We start from the raw sequence: 8930 nt of genomic DNA on the forward strand, positions 1-8930 counted from the left end.
GAGAACTAGTCAATGATAAATATGTAGGGCAGGATTCACCAAATTAGGCAAATGCAGGGAGAGGAGCGATTGTTTGGTCTGGCAAGTTGAAATGCTGAAGGTTCTTAATAGCGTTATGTTGTATTCCACCCATTTATTTGCATTGAACACTGAAGCATTTACTCACAGGTGGTGGTGGTGGAACCAGCAGCTCCATTTAAAATAACATGTTTAATGCAAGTTTATTTGCTTGACGTGGGGAGGATTTATGATTATGTGATCAGAAATTAGAGTTTTAGATATCAGAATTGGTGTATAAATATCAGGTATCAGTGCAAACAAATGCAGAGGTTTATGGACAACTTTAGCAGAGAGGCCTCTGTGGGGGCCTATTTCCTGTATCTTCAGATTTTGCTACTATAGGCGGGGGAGGAGGGCAAAGTAGCTGCTTTGTTGAAATCCAGATGCAGATTGCTCTGAAAATCACTTTTGCCCTGTTTAAATTAAAACAATAGAAAGGTACAAACCCACTGGTTTTTAAAATACATATTTTTTATTAAAGATTTTGTTGTTTACAAAAATACATGTATTGTCTCTTTTTTCAAGTTGTGTTTTCTACAGATCAGTTTCATTTGTTGTGGGACATTGAAATACTTTACCGTAACTTGTACAACTTGTATACAGTGAGATTAAACAAGCCCCCCCCCCCACAGCTCTCTTAGTCTTAATTCCCCTCGTTTACTGACGCACACCCACTAAACCCGAAGTCAGTTGCCCTGTTGTTATCTTTTCATTCAGAAGCCCATGGATAGAAGCTGTTCTTTACCCTGTTGGTGTGGCTAATCATGCTTCTATATCTTCTGCCTGAGGGCAGGAGATCAAGAAAGTGCTGGCTAGGGTGTGAATCATCCCTAAGAATTTTCCTCACTCTCCTGAGGCAACGTTCTTCCGCTATTTCATCCAGCGGATTCACGGGACAGCCCATAATATATTGTGCTGTATTCACCACCCTCTGTAGGCACTTCCTATCAGTTGACGTCAAACCAGCGTACCACACCGTGATGCAGTATGAAAGGACACTTTTTATTGTGGACCGGTAGAAGGAGATCATCAAATGTTGATTGGCATCGTTCTTTTGCAATATTCTGAGGAGATGGAGTCTCCGTTGGGCTTGCTTAACCACCTGGGTTGTATTGATTTTCCAAGTAAGGTCTTCACTGAGATAAACTCCTAGGAATTTAAAGGAAGAGACTCTCTCCACACAGTCCTCCCCGGTGTACAGTGGGGTTAGTTCTCCTCTCTTCCTCCAAAAGTCCAACACCATCTCCTTTGTCTTGCTGATATTAAGGTGCAAGTTGTTTCCTATGCACCATGTAGACATTTTTTTGTTGCATACAGTATTAGGTTAGGAAGAAAAGAGAGGGGAAGAGGGAGAGGGGGTGGGTTGGGTGGTTATGCTTCTATAGTGGAACCTCAGTTTTTGAATGTAATCCGTTCCAGAAGTCCATTCGACTTCTGAAACGTTAGAAAACCAAGGATCAGGGGGTTCCAGACAGACAGGCTGCAAAGTCAATGGGGAAAAAATGAAAAATGCGCCTCAGAAGCCATTCAACTTCCAAAACGTGTTCGAAAACAGAAGCATTCACTTCCGGGTTTTCAACATTTGGCTTCTGCAACATTTGGCAGCCAAGACATTTGAAAACCAAGGTTTGACTGTACTTAACCTGAAGCACCACTTTAGCTAATGGGGCCTCCTGCTGCCGCCAGAGCACGATTTCTGTTTTCATCCTGAAGCAAAGTTCTTAACCTGAAGCACTATTTCTGGGTTAGCGAAGTCTGTAACCTGAAGTGTATGTAACCTGAGGTACCACTGTATTTCCTTTATTGGGAGCACTTCTGTTAATTTGGTCTCTTCTCAACACTAATCATGCCACCAACCACAGAAGTTAGAGGGATATATCAGATTAACAGTGCAAACTTAACCATGCCTACTGAGAAGCAAGTCATACTCAATTCAGTGGGGATTCTCCCAGGTAATGGGATTAGGATTTCAGCCCCAAGTCTTCTAGTAGTTAGGGCAGGCCTAGCCCACCCATGAGGCAAGGTGAGGCAAGTGCCTCAGGTGGCAGAATCCAAGGCGCAGCAGATCCACCCACCAAGGAATGCATTGCCAGCTGCCACTGCCATGGTGGCAGTAACAGCTATGGCATGCTCCTTGGAGGCCATATCTGCTGTCCCCTCAGCAACCCCCCTATGCTGCTTCTACAGTGGTCTCTTGGTGATTAGGAGGTGCTTCTGGATTCCTCCCACCCTTGTTCCTGATGCAGAACTTTACTCACCTCTTCTTCTCTAGTGGGGAAGCACCATTTTGTGGTTTGTCTCACATGGCCAAATGTCTTGGGCCAATCTTGGGTCAGAGGCACAGGATCCTACATGGTCCCTCACCTTGACCACCAGACTAAACAATGTAAAATATAAGGAATAAGTGGGAACCTACAAGGAACTGTATGTTATGTTTTTGCTCCCCTCCCTTTCTTTCCCTCACAACAGACATTTCACTGAAGGAAGGGACTGAACTCAGTTAAAACTTCCTGAGAGCTCAACCCCCACCCACCCACAGTTACTGCAGATGCAAAGAAAGGGCTCCCTGACTATCAGCTCAATCTGGGAGGATGTTAAACATCAAGGGTCTAAGGGAGAGACTTGCCAAATCCAGAGCATGTTTAAGAAGTACTGCAGGACTGTGGCTGCCAGAGACTTGAAAGAACACAGGAAGTTGGTTGTAATGCAGTTTTGGTTTTAATTCCTTCAAGTGCTATTTTCTTCTCTTTCCTTCGGCAGGTATCAAACTAAAGCAAGTTGTGAGAACTTGCGCCATAAACCTGCTCTGTGCTGGGGATTCATCCAACACGGGCACAGTAAGACAGAAGCACTCTTTGACAGTGGTTTGATGAAGGTGTTGTGCACATTTAGACCGTTGGTCCATCTAGCCTTACTAGAAGCTAGTCCAGTCCCATCAATGCAGGAAATCCAGATTTCAAGCATCTCCCAACAGATGTCTGTCCACCTGCAGTGAGGGAGAGGTCACCCAAAATCCTCTTAGCAGGAAAAGGCATGAGAATTGAACCTGAGACTTCCTGCATGCAAATCATAGGCTTTACCATTGAGCTACAGCCTCTCCTCACTGGGTAGATTGGTTTTGAGTGGGAGTGGGGAAGCTGTGACCCTTCAGATGTTGTTGGACTAAAACTCCAGTCATCAACCTTGCCATTGGGCCATGCTCCAAGAACATCAGGAGGACCACAAGACACTCCTCCATTCTTAGTTTAAATTAAGATACAGTGGTACCTCAGGTTACAGACGCTTCAGGTTACAGACTCCGCTATCCCAGAAATAGTACCTTGGGTTAAGAACTTTGCTTCAGGATGAGAACAGAAATCGCACGGCGGCAGTGGCACAGCAGCAGGAGGCCCCATTAGCTAGAGTGGTACCTCAGGTTAAGAACAGTTTCAGGTTAAGAACGGACCTCCAGAACAAATTAAGTTCTTAACCCGAGGTACCACTGTAATAATGATTTAAATCGCCAAGGAAAATGGCCACTTTAAACCATGAATTTGAATCCTGTTTCCCATTGCGGATTTGTTTGTTAGACAGCAGCCCCCTCATTCTAAGATCTCCTTTTGAAACTAGGAGGAGTTTCAGAAACAGCTTGTGATATTTAGCAAGGGGGTTCACAGGGCTTGTATGTGCCCATGCTTTTGCCATTCAAAGGGGAAAAGTCAATTTTGCTAGGCCTCTCAAAGCACTTGACCGTCTGCCTACTATATCTCTGAGTCCCAGCCCATGAAACTTGACCTTACCTTCTCCCAGCTGGTGTGTGCGCATATTATAGGGTCACATCCACACCATATGTTTAAAGCACATGGCTTCCTTCAAAGAATGCTGGGAAACATCAATTGTTTAAGGATGTTGGGAATTGCAGCTCTGTGAGGGATAAACTACAGATCCCAGAATTGTTTTGGGAAAGCTGTGTGCTTGTTCGTAAGAAGCACCATGCCAAAATAACTGTTTTCGCAGCATAATGCACATTTGCGCAGTTCCTTTGGCATGGTGCTTCTTATGAGTAAGCTGCCATAAGAGGAGATTTGCAGCAATCAGTTTAGTTCCATTTTAAATGGGCTTAAAGCTAGAATAGATTACGGATTGCAGTTCACAGCCATGAAATGGGTTACTAAAGCAGGTGAAGGGTTGTGAGAAGGTCCTTCTAGCAGACCACGTGAGCTTCTCTCAGTGGAAACCCTAAGAAACAAAATAACTTATCAAGAAAGCGCCTCATTCAGGTTTGCATTGAAAAATAAAATAATTATGAACCAAAACAAGAAAAGGGAAACCATGCTTTTCAGAAAAAGAGCTATTACTACTTTTTTGGTTTAAAGTTTTTTTGAGCCCAGGAACGCCTACCTCTTGCATACTTGACATTTTGCAGGGAGCATTTGAACATAACACCCAGTGCATATCATTGCCACAATGGAACTGCTACAGAGATAGGGCATGTCCTGCTTTGCGGGGGGGGGGGGGGGGGCAACTTTAAACAACATCAGACCAGGGCCGATGGGGCATTGCTCATGGAAGGGAAAGCTCTAGCCCAAGCCACTAGCCCTGTACCCATAAATATTAGGGGAGGGAGCCAGGGCACTGCGTCCCATCAACTATGCAATGGCTCTTTGCTCCTCAATTTAGGAGAAAAACGACTGTGGAGAGGAGAGGGGAGGAAGAAAGTCCAAGAACTATGTGGTGGTTAGATTGGGATTTTTCTCCTCCCTCCCTTCTTCCTGTGTGTTGGGTGATGGACCAGAGCCAGCCTACTAAATGTTTAGGGGATGTAGTTCTTCCAGAGGGCTATAGCTGCAGCAGCCTTTATAAAAACATCTGTGAGCAGCTGGACATACTCAGAATAATTCAACATAGTGCTAAGCAGATTGCCTGAGGGAATGATCCACCCTCTCCCCACCTACCTCCTGCATGCGGTTCTGGGGTTTCTCCTAACCCTCTCAGCCAGGGGTCAGCAAACCTTTGCAGCAGGGGGCCGGTCCACTGTCCCTCAGACCTGGGGGGGGGGGCAGACTATGTTTTTTTGGGGGAGGAAATGAATGAATTCTTATGCCCCACATATAACCCAGAGATGCCTTTTAAATAAAAGGATTACTCATGTAAAAACACGCTGATTCCAGGACCATCGGTGGGCCAGATTTAGAAGGCAATTGGGCCGGATCCGGCCCTCGGGCCTCAGTTTGCCTACTATGTGAGTCTCAGCCAATGCAGGGGCATGAGGGGAGGAGAGACAGGGAAAGCCCTGTTGCACTAGCACAGGGGCGGACTTTGCTAATGTCCTGTGTGAGGACAGCATTTGGCACCTCCCCATAATATTTATTATTTTCCACGGCCTCGGTCCAGTATACCTGAAGGAGCATCTCCACCCCCATCATTCTGCCCGGACACTGAGGTCCAGTTCTGAGGGCCTTACTGCAAGAAGCCAAGTTACAGGGAACCAGACAGAACGCCCTCCCACCAGATGTCAAAGAGAAAAGAAACTACCAGACTTTTAGAAGACATCTGAAGGCAGCCCTGTTTAGGAAAGTGTTTAATGTTTAACAGACTATTGTATTTTAATATTTTGTTGAAGCTGCCCAGAGTGGCTGGGGAAGCCCTGCCAGATGGGTGGGGTATAAATAAATTATTATTATTATTATTATTATTATTATTGTTATTGTTATTGTTGTTGTTGTTATTGTTATTGTTATTAATTTATTTTGGTACTGTTGCTTTTGTATGGATCTTCTCAGCAGGTACTCTGAAGTACTGTTAATGGAGGAAACTACACTGCCTTGTTTGAAGTTCAGACCATAAAAGTTGAATATATAATTCTGGTGGCAGGCAACTGTGATGATTTGCCCTTTCTTTAGGAACTGGGGCTTTTAATGCAATTTTTCCTCTCTAGTATGGAGCATTTCTAAGGATCCCGTTATTAATAAAATCAATGATGCATCTTCTGGCACCTTAAAAGACATGTGTTGAACCAAGGTGAACCATTCCAGAAGCTTTGCTAACGCCATCTTGGTAGTCAAGATAACCCCACAATTAATTGGTAGTGGTTGTAGCAATGAGCTCACGTATGTTTATATTCACTTGCGCTTGATATAAGCTAATTGGCATGCTTTAATGCCATCCTTATTTGAGGGCTTGGGTTGCTGGGCTCTGAGCTCAGAAAGATATTTAAGGCTTGGGTATACTTATCCGCATAAGTATACTTCTACAAACCTCAGAGTTCCCTGATGATTCCAATACCATCCTGTTTCTCAGGTGCCCTGTTTTGACTAGAATTCTGTCAGCACTTACAACCTAGATTTTTAATTAGAGGGAACAATTCCAGTCTGGGTTGCAATCTTGTATTATGGCTCCCAGCTTTAAGAATTAAGCCCAATCAATCATCCAGAAGCCCCCACCCCCCAATTCTGTTACTTTATTATGCCTAGCATTTGTTTTGTGCTGAATCTCTCTCCCTCGTATGATTTGGTTTTACTGTGTTGGCTCCTGTTCAAACATTTTATTGACTTTTCTGCTCTCGGCTTTCATTGTAGTGATTGTCTGGTTATGAGCATTTAAGTCCAAGCCGCCTTGGGGGAGTCTCTCTCTGTATGCACACACAATTTAGAGACCTCGCCCGAGGAGTGTAGCATAATGGCAGAACAAGGGTTCTGAACATCCCATTTGATCTTAAGAGACTGTTCAAAGTAGCCAAACACTAACTTTGGTAAGGGGCTGCTGCTTTTGATTTAAAATCTTTACTGGATTTGGGACCAGAAGTCTTTTTGATAAACCTGCCACCACCTTTGGGGATGTCCCAGTGGTGTCTGTTAGCCCATTTTTTTCTTTTCCTTCTCCTCCTGCGATGAGGCTACATTTTAATATTTTAATGTTCCATTATTTTAATGTTGTATTTTATTTTTGTTTTTAAGTTGTAATCATTCATCTTGTTTTTATTATTGCTTGTAAGCCGCTCTGAGCATGGCCTTGGCTGGGGAGGGCGGGGTATAAATAAAAAAATATTATTATTATTATTATTTTGTTTACACATAAATAATACTGGGTTGGTTCCAAAGGTACTCTTTCACATTCTTGTGCTCACAGAAGAGCCATTTCTCCCACTTGTGCAGCCTCTTGAGACAGTATAAACATTGTGAAATCTTGCACAAGGGTCTGTGGAACAGCACCTGCAGCCATTTTTCTTCAGCTCACGGTTCTCTGGCTCTAACTCAGTGTGAAGGACCTCGAAGATCCTCAGCATTTTGCTGAGGTCCTAATCTCTCCTACCACAGTGACAGGGATGAAGTGCCTTCTTAAGAGATGTAGGAGAGTATCCTAAAATAAATGCGGTCTGCTGAATTATAGGAAAATCAAGGTGCACAAATGGGGAAAATACTGTTAATCCTGAACAGTTGAAGGACTTAAGCATTTCCAACTATCAAGCCCATTTTAAATTTTGCTTCATCTAGATTGTTGTTTAGTCCCACCTCCCATGTCATATACTAGGGTGTAAGCCTCACTGACTTCAGTGTAACTTACTTCTGAGTAGAAATGCTGAGAACTGCAGTTAATTTCTGTGTAAGATCACACCTAGTCTTTGGGACAGAGATGCATGGTTGGATGGAAGTTGCTGAACTAGGGACTGTCCAGAATGGCTTAGAGATTACCTTTATAGTTCTTATACTGTATTGCTGTATTATAATAATGGAGGAGAGTGTATTATAAATTTGTCTAGAATCCACACATGAATTGAAGATTCAAAGGTTCAGTATTTTTGTATTTTAAAAAAATGATTTCAGAATGGCTTTGTCTCACATTCAGGATAATAAATTATCTCAGCTTTATCTTTCTATTAAATCACATTATAGGCCACTATTTCTTTGCTGTTTTTGTTCTCAGGAATTATCTATATGCAATTTCAGACACAGTCTTCAGCATATTTAGAGGGAAGTAGTAATTAACTTTAAGTTGTCACTTTAATATTTGTCATAGAAGTGTAGAACATTGCACATAGCATTAAAAATACACCAACCAACATGAGTTTGACCAAACTGTGGGAGGCAGTGGAAGACAGGAGTGCCTGGCGTGCTCTGGTCCAGGGGGTCACAAAGAGCTGGACACGACTAAACGACTAAACAACAGCAGCAAACTCAAGTGCTGAGTCATTACAGCTGTAGAGCCAACATGGGGCTGAAAAGCAAGGGGGTGGGATATCAACTTGCTTGGCAGAATCTCCCAAGGCTTGAAATAGGATTTATTTATTTATTTTTGGTGAGGAGGATCCTAAAGAGTGAACCCCACCTCCACATCTATTGGGGGGGGGGAAAAGCAACAGAAAACTGGGAACAGAATAGATATCCTTCAGAGACATAGGTAGCTTTGATAAATTTCCAGCAGTGAGAGAAACAGCATCAGTATCGTGGCCCAGTTCCTTGCCTGTCTAGCTGAACTAGCATTATGCGTATAGCTCCAATAGCAAAATAAAATGAAATGTGCAAATTGTCTCAATGGCAACAGGTTCCTGAAGGAGAAACTATTTTGGGGTAGAAGACCAAGCAATTTTGAATTAATTTCTTGGCGACGAGTTGTGTCCTTCACATAGACGACTCGCCCACCCCTGGATGGATTTTAATCAATTTTTTTTAATCAGAAGAAGCCTTGAGAGATTGGAATTCCGAGAAGAAAAGCTGGGGGCATGAGCTTTACCCTTTCCACTCCCAAATGTTTTCCCTCTAGGGCAGGGCAGCCCAACTTTTCGTTCCAAGTGGGTCACAAGTATACTTTGACATGGAAGCTGTGGGCCACACATTGCCTTGTTGCACAGGGGAGAGCAAGCCCCCCAAAGCTGGGAAAGCACTAACCACGCT

The sequence above is a fragment of the Podarcis gaigeae genome (genome assembly GCF_964106915.1).
Source record: "Podarcis gaigeae genome assembly, chromosome: 2".
NCBI classification, from domain to species: domain Eukaryota; kingdom Metazoa; phylum Chordata; class Lepidosauria; order Squamata; family Lacertidae; genus Podarcis; species Podarcis gaigeae.